This window comes from Danio rerio, chromosome 19 (assembly GCF_052040795.2).
Source record: "Danio rerio strain M-AB ecotype USA chromosome 19, GRCz13ab, whole genome shotgun sequence".
Taxonomy (NCBI): Eukaryota; Metazoa; Chordata; class Actinopteri; order Cypriniformes; family Danionidae; genus Danio; species Danio rerio.
In genome coordinates, this window is record NC_141039.2 from 23,185,969 (window position 1) to 23,199,214 (window position 13,246).

At 38.2% G+C, this 13,246-nt stretch overlaps 1 protein-coding gene across 5 annotated transcripts in view; it reads left to right on the forward strand.

The window, feature by feature from the left end:
- LOC147832543 (uncharacterized) overlaps nt 1–13,246 on the forward strand; it is a 442,200-nt gene that overhangs the window by 274,372 nt on the left and 154,582 nt on the right. The gene's annotated exons all lie outside the window — the stretch shown is intronic.

The window sequence follows — 13,246 nt, forward strand, 5'->3', positions numbered from 1 at the left end:
CCATCCATCCATCCATCCATCCATCCATCCATCCATCCATCCATCCATCTGTTCATCTATTGTTCATAATTTTATCATGGTTTACATCCCTCCATCCATCCATCCATGCATCTGTCCATCCGTCCATCCATCCATCCATTCATCCATCCATCCATCCATCCATCTATCTGTTCATCCATTGTTCATCATTTTATCATGGTTTACATCCATCCATCCATCCATCCATCCATTCATGCATCTGTCCGTCTGTCCATCCATTCATCCATCCATCCATCCATCCATCCATCCATCCATCCATCCATCCATCCATCCATCCATCCATCCATCCATTGTCCATCATTTTATCATTGTTTTTATCCATCCATTCATCCATCCGTTCATTCATTTATAATTTTATCATGATTTCCCTTTCCCATTGATTTGATTTCCCATTCATCCATCAATTCAGCCATACACCCATCCATAAATCATGTTATCAAGGTTTTAATCTATCTATCCATACATCCATTCATACATTCAGTTGTCCATCATTTTATCATTGTTTTACACCCATCTCTCCATTTATCCATCATTATTTAAAAAATATTTACTTATACATATAATCCATATTTTTACAGCACGTTTCAAGATACCTATTGTTTAAAAGGAGCTTTACTTGAAAAGCAAGTTTCTATTTTACAAATAAATGTGATTATTAGAGTTGACAAAGTAATTTTTATATTATAAAGATATTTTTAATTACAGAATTCATAAAGCAATAGTTATTAATCATTGTGTTTTATTTGGCAAGGCATTGTTTGTATACAGTGTTTATATTGTACATGTTCTCTCTATAAAACAGCCCCTGTTTTGTAGAATGACTTTTGTACTCCCACAGAAGATGACTCAAATGCACGTTTGTCCTCCTGCATGGTGGATGTTACGACCTCTGCAGCTCTAAGCGATGAAATCTCAGTGTGCCTTCGGCAGACACTGTCACTGTGGACTCTCAATATTCTTTTCAAATTACCTTTGTTAGCAGTTGAGCAAAATTTAATATGTTTACATAAAATAAGGCATTGATCAAGCACTTTTTGCACCCGCCCCCGCACAGAGGCATTCATAAGCAAGGGGGGTAATTTTTAAAATCATTATACATTAATTATCAATGCGCAATAACGATGATGAGACCTGGTAAATGCTTTCTTAAGCACGGCCATGTTCACCCATGCTCTAAACATTAGCAGGGCCCGTATAGCATGCTATACGCTAATTAAAAGCAGAAATGGGAGTTGTTTCAGCCGAAGCGAATGTGACATGGGCGACTGTTGTCATTGGGGACATGTTAATAAACGAGCCAGGGCTTCAGCCACTCGTGTTGTTTTACGAGACAGCACACATAAAACGCGAGCACTGTAAACAGAAGCGCTAATCATCAAAAGAGCTTGTAAACACAAAACGGTTGAGAGCGGTCTAGCGACGGACCACATGCAGGGCAATAATCTTCAATGTTGCCATCATACATAGAAGACGTTGGTTATTTTTTTATGGAGTAACACATAAAATGAACTATTATTAGATGTTATTAAACTTTATCTTTGTTGGATACAAGATATCATTGAAATGAAATGAAAGTGCAGTTCATCTTTCATCTGTGGGCGCTCATAACTTGAAGGAAATAGGCGTATTGTTTTTAAAAGTTGTTTATCTATCTATCTATCTATCTATCTATCTATCTATCTATCTATCTATCTATCTATCTATCTATCTGTCTGTCTGTCTGTCTGTCTGTCTGTCTGTCTGTCTGTCTGTCTGTCTGTCTGTCTGTCTGTCTGTCTGTCTGTCTGTCTGTCAGATATCCATCATTTTATCATTGAATCTATCTATTCATCCACTCACCCATCCATCCATCCATCCATTCCTCAATCCATCCATCCATCCGTACATCCATCCATCCATCCATCCATCCATCCATCCATCCATCCATCCATCCATCCGTCCACCATCCTCCTGTCCATCATTATTTCATGGAGTCCATCCATCCATTCATTCATCCATCCTAAAAATCAATACATCCATCTTTAAATAAATACATCCATCCTTAAGTTTACATTTAAATCCATACATCCATCATTAATGCCATCCATCTGTCTGTTCATCTATGCATAAATCCATCCGCTTGTGAATCTCATTAAAAGCCATACAATTTTGAAGCAGCAGAACTTTTGTCAGTATAATAATAAAAATAAAAAAATGTTTCTTAGATTACCAAGTCAGCATATTAAAATAAAATCTAAAGTATTATGTCATACTGAGAATTGGAGTAAAGTTTAGCTATCATTGAAATAAAAATTTGTGTTTTTTAACTTGTAGCTTATTTTTTTATATGTAAATACACCAATTTACATTAAACATCTTAATTTCCCTTTAAATATTTATGTATACTTAACCTGCAATATGCTGACCATACAGTGATTCAGGAACATAACACTATGTGTTGCATTCTATTAAAATTACCAGTAACACAAAATTGCTAAAATGTAACATTGGCCAGTGCTGTTTTAAAGATCTGTGTGCTGTGATTGTGGTTGGCCCTGTAGGGGCAGATATAGCAGAGCTGCTGATTTGACACTGACAAACACACAACCCACAGGCCTGAAAATGACAGCCACTAAGAGTCTCTCCCTTCCCTTAACCAGTGCGATATTGATCTGATCCACAGGATTTCACTAACTGGCTCTGACACTCCAACCGAAGCCTTTCAGATCAGGAGACGAGACTCTAACCGGGGGCTACAGGTCTACTGTTTTTCAATATGATACAGTGCTCAAAGTCCTTTTTACTTTTACATGATAAATTAAGGCAATCAATCACACAGCGTTGTGATTTTGCCACAGTTCAGAGGTCTTGTTATGCCCTGGAAGATCTTAACTTTAATATCATATCCAAATTCTTGGCAGTATTTTCATGGTGTGGGTCATGTGTTTTATGGTGTGACCCTACCTGGAGTCAGTACAAGTATAAAACTACACACACTTGCAGTTCTTGAACTTTTTTAGGAAAAAAAAAAAAAAAAAAAAAAAACATCCAGACCTCTAGACCTTATAGGGATATTTTACCCCAAAATGAAAATTTTATTTACTCTATCATTGCTTTTACAAGAATTTTTTTCTTAGCTCGTACAACACGTCAATTTGCTGTAGTTGAACTTAAAAAAAGGAAACTACATCTAAAATATCAAGAAAAAACATTTATACAAAAAAAAAAAACATTTTTTTCATTATTACTAACATATCAATAATGCTTAAATGGGACCTATTATGCTAACATCTGTTTTATAAGGGGTGTAACAGAGTTGTTTGGCAAAGGTGTATGAATATAGCCAGCCTCTAAACCAGAGGTGCCCAAACTTTTTCTTAGAAGGGAAAAAATCCAAGCTTATGTATTTAGCAAGCATTATACATTTAAGTTGCTATGGGTAATTTCCTAATTTATTTAATAATAATTAAAAACAAAAGAAAACATTACTTCAGCCATATTTACTATTTTCTGTTCCACCACATTTAAAGGATACTCTATTGGATTGACATCTGGTTCGGCCATTTGAGTACAGTGAATTTATTGTCATGTTCAAGAAACCAGTCTGAGATGATTCACGCTGTATGACATGGTGCATTATCCTGCTGGAAGCAGCCATTAGAAGATGGGTACACTGTGGTCATAAAGGGATGGACATGGTCAAAAACAATACTCAGGTAGGCTGTGTGGTCTTCTGCTGCTTTAGCCCATCCACTTCAAGGTTTGACATGTTGTGCATTCAGAGATGCTCTTTTGCATACCTCGGTCATAATGGGTGGTTATTTGAGTTACTGTTGCCTTTCTATCAGCTCGCACAAGTCTGGCCATTCTCCTCTGACCTCTGACATCAACAAGGCATTTGCGCCCACAGAACTGCCGCTCACTGGATATTTTATATTTTTTGGACCATTCTCTGTAAACCCTAGTGATGGTTGTGCGTGAAAATCTTAGAAGATCAGCAGTTTCTGAAATACTCAGACCGGCCCGTCTGGCACTAACAACCATGTCACATTTAAAGTCACTTAACTTTCCTTTCTTCCCCATTCTGATGCTTGATTTGAACTGCAGCAAATCTTGTCTACATGCCTAAATGCATTGAGTTGCTGCCATGTGATTGGCTGATTAGAAATTTGCCTTAACAAGCAGTTGGACAGTTGTACCTTATAAAGTGGCCAGTGAGTGTATATAATAATACAATGCAGAAAGTTGAAAACATATTTTATGTTAATTTACTCTATTACAACAAGTTTTCTTTTTACTTATACAAGAGTCAACTTTTTAAAATCAGTTTAACAAAATTTAAGTTGAAATGCAGCATATGTGAACTTAACTGATTTTATTAAGCCAACTCGATTTCAACTATAATAATAATAATAATAATAATACATTTTATTTGTTAAGTGCTTGGCGTCAGGATGGCGCAGTGGGTAGCACAATAGGCTCACAGTAAGAAGGTCACTGGTTTGAGCCTCGGCTGGGTCAGCTGGCAGTTCTGTGTAGAGTTCTCCCCGTGTTCATGTGGGTTTCATTCGGGTGCTCCGATTTCCCCCACTGTTCTAAAGACATATGGTAGAGTTAAATTTGGTAGGTTAAATTGTCCGTAGTGTATGTGTGTGAATGGGAGTGTATGGATGTTTCCCAGTGACAGGTTGCAGCTGGAAGAGCATCAGCTGCATGAAACATATGGTGGATACGTTGGCGATTCACTCCACTGTGGTGACCCCAGATTAGTAAAGGGACTAAGCCGAAAAGAAAATGAATGAATGAATGAATGAATGAATGAATGTTAAGCTCTTTTGTCAAACTCAAAGCGCAAATGTACAAAACAATAATACAAAAAACTATTGCATACAAAATTTAACAAATAGTTAAAAATGACGGAAATCCTCATAAATTAAAAGCAATACTAAAAACTAGCTTTGCTTTGTACAGTTAAAGAAGAGCAATGCATGCTGAATGTTAAATGTAAAAGTTCTATTTATCTAATTAAATAGGACTTTCGACTTAAATCAAATAACGGCCTAATAATAATAAATAATCTTCACTGAACTCTTCTCGGTGTTCTCAGTTAATTTGAATTACATTAACTTACACTAAAATAATTGCATTAAAGCCACTGAGTAGGATTAGGGATAAAATGTATGCATCAAATATACTTGGTAGATAATAAGCCGCTAGTTTATTGTGAGAATTGGTACTACAAAAGTGTTGCCAAATTTTCATTCATTGCAATTATCATCAGATAAATGATTTCTGCAAATTTTAAATAAAGATGAATACAATATGCTTTACAACTAAGTGCATTTATACTTTCAATTGTCCTCCTTCATTAGTATGCAATCCTAAATTCCTGTTGCAAACTCTACACCATTCTTCTTGTGCATAAATCTACAAAGTAATTAACGCATGCTGCAGCTAAACCTGCCACCAACATGTACTGTAGCACATCTAATAAGCAACTCTTCCGCTAAATAATATCGTTCATTAGCCTAACTGTAGGGTTGCTATGCGACGTGGCATAATGTGGAAAGCGGCTAATGTGCAGTCACAGGTGTACATTCACAACAACTCATCCGATCTGGTTTTATCTGTTCTCGTGTGATGTAATACCCATCGGATCCGTCAAGATTGATGCTATAGTTTCACAGCATTGCAACAGCAGCTGAGTCCAAGCAGGCCTCTGTGTGGTAAAGACTGTAGCTGTAGCGCTGCAGTCATTTACGTGGTGTTTGTGTGCGGTGAATCGCTATGAAGGCCGTCGCTGTGCTGACGTTTGTGCGCGCTCATTAATCTATATCACCCTCCATCACGGCAGCAGAACAGCTCTGCCTCACTCACAAACTCAGTCATACTGACGACAACTCGCCTCCTCCTCAATCCTCTGAACTCTGGCCCAGCTCTTATTCTGGATCTACTTCACTCCTCGCTGTTTTTTTTTTTCTTCTGCTCACTATACTTGTCATTATTGCTTTCTCCTGCTAACAATTTAGCTTTTTCATACTCTTTGTGCATCTACAGTATGTTTTTGTTTGTGTGTGTGAATGTGGTAAATGTGTGTGTGTGGGCAACTGTTGGTTTTGGTATTTTTCCAGTCACTTTTTTGTGTTTTCTACACACACAGTTTCCTCCAAACTGCAGTTGCGTTTTATTCATTAGCCAAATCCTTAGGACTGTCTGAGTTTTAGAGTTTACAGGGCCTAAAAAGAATAAAAAATTGATAAACCAATTATAAAAAAAATAAATAAATAAGGCCCTTAATAGATACTAAAAGGTCCTAATCACGTTTTTAGTCTTAAATTTAGTTCAAGCGGTGCCCAAAGTGTGTCACTCTAAAAAAGCATAAATATAGTTATTTTTCTCCTAATATTAACAACTACATGCTCAGGCTTTAGGCCGGGACGCATCCGGCCAAGCTTCTCCGTCCGGGTGATGTCGCGTAATTTGCAACAAATGCAGGAAGCTGATGTGATGCTCTCCACATGAAGCGAAACAAATAGCAAAATGGGAAAATGTAAGTTTGCATACCCCTGGTTGGAGAAAGAAGACTTTAAACAGTGGCTAAAGCCTGTTGCTGAAAACAGCCGTGTAATTTATTCTTTCAAGATGTGTTTTTTACAAGCTTACATGAGTTCTGTTGATTTATTTAACTACAACTGTTTATTAAGTTAAAGGTTTGATACTGATTAGAACTTGAAGTGGCGATGGGGTCTTAAAATATTCAGAGAAGGTCTATAACTAAAAAGTCTTAAAAAGGATTTAAGATCACTTTTAGGATTCCTGCATATACCCTGTAGTAGGGATAGGTTTGTGTAGAATGTTAATAATTGTTTTATTTTAATGGTCTGATAGCATTTCTTTTGAAATTTAAATTAAAATATTGTCATTTTTTCAACTTACCTTAAGTGAAAACATTGTTATTCTGTCTGACAACATGGTATTTACGTCTGACATTTAAGATTCAAGATTCTAAACATCACAACAAGTGCTATGCAGAATAAAATTGGTACACAATAAAAACTACTGATCTTGTTCTTCACGTATTATGTATTTTTATGTATTTTTTTTCTTTTTATGTATACTCATGAACACACTTTTCCTGATCACCAGCGATTTAGGCCTTGCATTACCTGGACTACAATTCTGTCACTGAAATAAACTACAAATCCCATCATCTGTACTTAAACCAATGACTGTAAAAAATATGGACGACGCAACAGCCCCTTTTCCCATTGAACGCCTTGAGGGCAAAACGCCTGCTTGACGGGCACAAACTGTCGCAAAAAACTGCTGAAATTGGAGCCTTGACATGTGCAGAAGGACTGTCTGATGGAGCCAGAGGAGGAGCCGCGAAAATGAGCAGAGTCGAGCTCAGTGGCGTAGCGGACGGGCCCGCAGGGCACGCACCGCGGGGGGGCCCCGCTTGATTAGGGGGCCCCACGTCGTCGCGATTTTCAATAACTGAAAATAAATCCAGGAACCGCAATAATCAAACTCTTGGGAACAACTGTAGTCGGAACCAAAGTTCACAGGTCTGTGTTCTCTGAACTCCTCTTAAGCGGTGGACTACTTCATTCTGATTGCTTGCCGCCGAACCGCGTCATAGCCAATGAAGACGCGCCGCTGTTTCTCGCCGCCGGTTCTCGTTAAAAATGAATGACTTCTGGCTACTTTGACGCTCTCGCCGCTTTCAGGTTTGTGATCGCTCCTCAGTTTGTGAAGGAATCCCCGCGTTGTCGCTTCACCCCGCCTCCTTTCCCTGGTCCTCAATTTGTGACATAGATATATACACTAGATATCGCATAGGGACCCTGATGCGTCAATAGCGCCGCCACATTGGTACAGTGTTCCCAGGACAAATGTCATTCAACCGCACTAGACAAGACAGTATTATTACGTGAAGATGCAAGACTTTAGCGCTGTCGACGAGTGTAGTAACGAGCAAACAAAGAAAACAAAGCACAAAGGCAGAACATTTCATAAGTAAGATTAAATTTTTTTACTTTTTCTATGTTCTGAAATTTGTGCTAAACAAGTAACGTTATTGATGATAATACAGTCACTTACTGCATTAATCATAAGGCAAAGTAGCTCCAACTCGCACTAAATACTCGGCTTATGCTAGTTTTGTTGAATAAAATCAGCAAACAATGCAAAAGAAATAAGACAACGGGATGCTGCGCTGCCAGAAACTTGTGTTGTTGTCGGCTAGTGTACGAGACGAGTCGTTCATAACGGAGATTCATACACGAACAAATCGCTCCTCCGTCAGTATGAGAAGTGAAAGCAGGAGAGGAGGTGTGTTTCAGGACACGGATTAGATCAAATTTAACAGGGAGGGTGAATAGCACATTTCTGTACACACAAACACAAGCTTTTTGTCAGGAATGGCCGTGCGATCAGTGATTCAACTGGGGGCCCCCTGGGTGATCCCTGCAGGGGGGCCTCCGCATTTTGCGCTACGCCACTGGTCGAGCTTCCAACCAAACGCTTTATGTAAAATCAACCACGCCCCCCGAACTTCTCAGCATGCGTTTGCTGTCATATCAACACAAATGGATGTAATAACGTTAACAAATATGAGGGTTTTATATATTCAATCGCGCCAGCTCCGGGCTGCAGCGCATAACATACTTGCGGCGTCGCGGGCTGATTCCGGCTCGCATGCGGCAGCGCCGGCTCGCTCGGCCGCCGCATCTGGCTCGATTGACTCAGGCTGGAATTGGGCAGTGAGTCCAGGCATCCGGAGAAGGTCCAGTTGAGGTAGTCAGTCTGAGCTCTGAGGGGTAAGTCAGGCGAGAATCTAGCCGAACTGGTCCGAGTGTATTTTGCCATCTGGGTGGGTAGGTGTGTCAGCAAACTAATAAGCCTGAAAAAAGCCCTGACTTTAGCGAATAAACAGTGTTCCACCAGGATCATGTACGTCAGAAACTGTAGTTTACTACTGAACTCATTTTGTCATGGTAAAATAACACAGAAATCGAATAATAACACTTCAGTCTCCTGCCGAAGCTCAGATGCGCTGCTTTGAGAAACTGTCAATCACAGCTGTCAATCACGATGACACGCCCAGCATTAAATTACTGCTAAAAACAAACTGTTTACAAAAATGAAGATCTGCACCTATTTCAGCACAATAACCAGTGCCTTAATCGACCAGAACCATCTTTCGGGACTTTTTATTGCAAGTTTAATAATTTTTTTTATTTGGGCTCAAGTCTCCTTCATTAACACGGAGGAGGCGGGCTTTATGACTTGTACTGCAGCCAGCTCCCAGGGGGCGATCTAACGGTCAAGACCTTCACTCAAACGCAGGCTTGCGGCACACTTGACCTAAACACCTGGCCCAGATCCCCCTTTATCGCAAACATGTAGCTGAAGTTTGTGATGTCACTGCCAGATAATAAAAACACCTCACTCACACACATTGCTCTTCACATTGCAGCACACATCGAGTCTTGTTGTTTATAATATTTCTAAACGTTATTGTCTTGCCTTGTTGTGTTTTTGACCGTTTGCCCTTGTTTTGATTGTTGCTTGCTGGACTAATCTCTTAAAAAAAACTGCACGTGGATCCTCATCTCCGATGCCAGTATCAGTATGTCACAACACTAGTTTGTAGCAGTTTGTTTGTTTTCTGCTATTTATAGTCATTTTTCCTATAGGCAGCTGAATCTGAAAAATTAGGATCTTAAAACTGAGCGCAATTGCATATTAAAGAATGAGGTAAATAGAAAATAAATGAGAAACAACTCTCCTGGCTAAATGCACTGTAAAATATTTAATACAAGCTTCTGTGGATCATAAATATAGGAACGTCAATGTATACAAAATATAAGTCCTATAATCAACAGAAAGTGTGAATAAATGTGAAATAAACTTTGAACATTAGCTATAATTATTTAGTTACTGTACTGCACATACAAAATATTGTACTATATAATGTAATACAGTTTTAGTAGTTTGCCTGTTTGAAGTTTAAGCTGGGTCTCTGTAATATTTACAGTCTTAAACCGTTCAAAAGAATGACGTCAGTCGGAAAAACATGGCACCTTTTTGTTATTTCATAAAAAAAGCTCAACATATAAATATATGTTTTATTCTTCAAAAAATGTCAAGAAACCAGGTTAATTTTTATTCACATACACATAATCAATATGCATCCCCACTTTTGTGAAAAAAAATGTGAAAAAAATGGGCCACAATTATTGGAAAAGGTTTTTCTCTTTAATCTTCAATAATAATTTATACTATAAATATAATCAGCTTAGCCAGATCTGCTTCCCTTTCCTCGCTAATATTTTAAGTTGGCTTTGAAAGTCAACCTCATGATATATCTGACCAAACACTTCAACCACTTGACCACCATTATGGCCAGAATGCTTAAGTTTCTACAACATAGCAGTCCAGCACTTGCCTCTGCATTGTCATTATGAACAAGCATTTATTAGAAGAATTCCGCTCCTTAAATGCTTGACTTAATTGCACAGCTTTGGGGCACAATAGACACATTCTTAATTACGGAGGAGGCTGGTAACCATGGCAGGGAGGAAAGTCGCCACACGGCCCGGCTCAAACATTGCTGCCTTATGTCATTTAACCTAATCATGTTTGATTGATTACTGCGGTCTCCAAACACAGCGCCCAAATGAGGGTCATTTTACACAGGAGGACCGCAGGGCAGCGGGGTTTGTATACACATACAGTATTTAATTGAGCGGTTGGATAATTTCAGCATTTTGTTCACATTACTATTTAGATTCAGTGCATTATGCATCATCCTAATTGCAAGGAAACAGAAAATAAACATACAGTAGCAATGCATTGGGAGATTTAAGCTGGTAAATATGCTTGCAATGTAGATTTCAGTTAATCAACTAATCGCTCCAAATTATTATCATTTAGACATCACTCTTTATAAATATAATAAAATCAAAGCAATATATACAGTATACTTTGTTTATAGAGGAAAAAATGAAAGGAATCCTCCAAAACAGACACAATATTTGAAGTTTCGAGTTTATTACTCGCTAGAAGCTTTAGATACACATACGGAATACTTTTAAACATGAGTTGAAAACCATGTAATCCACAAAATCTTGAGCTTCAATAAATAGGTTTGCGTGGGTACTTTTTAAATACTTTGCTGTTACGTAAACATACCCTGGGATTGAGAAAAGTATCTGAATGAGGAAGTCATTTACAAAACTTTTACCTCTGAAAGGTTAATGGTTTGCTCCACTTCCTCCTGCACTTTGACATTTTGTAAAATGTGTCCATTGAGTGTTTAAAAATACACATAAACATCAAAAATCAACCGCTGACATGAGCCAGACTTTCCCATGCTCTGCAGTTTGATTAAGTTCACTGCCAAGTCGAATAGTGTAAAACGTTTTGACTTTACCAAAAAATGAATCAAACTTTATATCTTACAGAAATCAACTTTTATGACCGTTTGCCATTGCTAGCATGTTTATTTTAGCTTTTAATACTTAGTTCAATCATATTGTGACTGATCAAATTGTTTTCTTGCTTAAATGCTGAACAGTTCTTAAATCAGAGTGGGAGTAAAGCAGTGACATGTCTTATCCACCAACATATGAGGTAATCCAACAACTTAAGAAAATCATTTGGCAACCTGTAGTCTGTTCACTCTTTATTATATTGCAGCCATTTGTTAAATCATTGGTTAATTTCATCCTCATTAATGTACACACAGTACTGTACATTGACTGAAAAACACAGAATTGTTGACATTTTTGTAGATTTATTAAAAGATAAAACTGAAATATCGCATAGTTCTAAGTAAGGTTGGGTATAAATTATTATTATTTTTTTTCAATACTGGTGCTAAACCGATACTTTTAAAACAGTGTTAAAACGGTGCCTGAACCATTATGCTAAAATAGCATATTGCAAGATTTGCATTATGCTATTAACATTACATTAGCTTACTAACCTGTGGAAAGGCTGTCATCAAAATCAGGGAACACCTTTTTTCTGGGTTTGGGGTTTGTGACTACTTTTACATGGACATCAGTGATCTAAGGATTTGCCTTAATCTGAATAAGACAAAAGTATGATTCAGATGTTTACATGAGTTGCTTTTTGAATCTTACGTTCATGATTCCCAGTTACATGTTATAGCACATAGATACAGTAACTCATTGCGTCACCAGCCCTATAAATATTTCCTCCGCAGTCTGTGTCTGTGGTCCTTTAAGATAATCAAAAATCACTATTTACGTGGTAGACTCTTGATCATAGTTTTGTCCTAATCATATTAAAATCAGATCATTGGTTTCCATGTAAACAAACTCACTGAAAGTGCCAGATCATGTTACAAGCTGTCAAAGACAGTCCGTTCCTCACCTTTAGGTTGATTCCATGAGCCCTTACATTTCATAAGTTTGATGTGTTTCCCCCTTACACGCAACTTTTGTAAAGCATCTGCTGCATGTTGGTGTGTCAGAATCCTTGGTTGTAAAATATAGCCATACGTTAGAATGCTTAGCTCAAGCAAATTAGATGAACGCAATCATGGGTGTTGATGAAGTGAGTCACTCACCGCATGCGCCGTACTGTGCGATTTGCCTTCTATAAGCTACAGTAACAAACGCCTGATATCGATGATATCCGTACGCCTCAAAGCTGTTTAGAATTAAACATCTAGAGATAGTGTGACACAATGCATTCTTATGTGGGCCTTTATACTTCTTAATAGCGTCAAACAGCGAATGCGCTGCTCAGAGTCGCGGCACAGCGCGCACATCACAGTTGATAATATCAAACAACAAACTTGCACATTTGTATGTTGTTTAAAATAAAACTATTCAGATGGCGCTTTGTGGCGCGGCAGAAATATGAACAGTCGTGAGTCGTGGCTGGGCGCCGCTAACAGCCGCTGACTTGCAAATTCTAAAATGCATGGCGCTGCGTGTCGCTGTCACTTGTGGTGCGCGACCTGCTTTATGTTCTTGTCACATCAGCAGTGGCACCAAAATTCATTTCTTGATACGGTCCAGTGCATACCGGTTTCAAAGGTACCGGTGCTATAATAACACAGGGTTTCAGTATCTAACCCTAGTTCTAAGTATTCAGACCCTTTGCTCAGTATTTAGTAGAAGCACTATTTTAACCTAACACTGTCTTTTTGGGAAAGGTACAACAAGATTTCACTCCTGGATTTGAG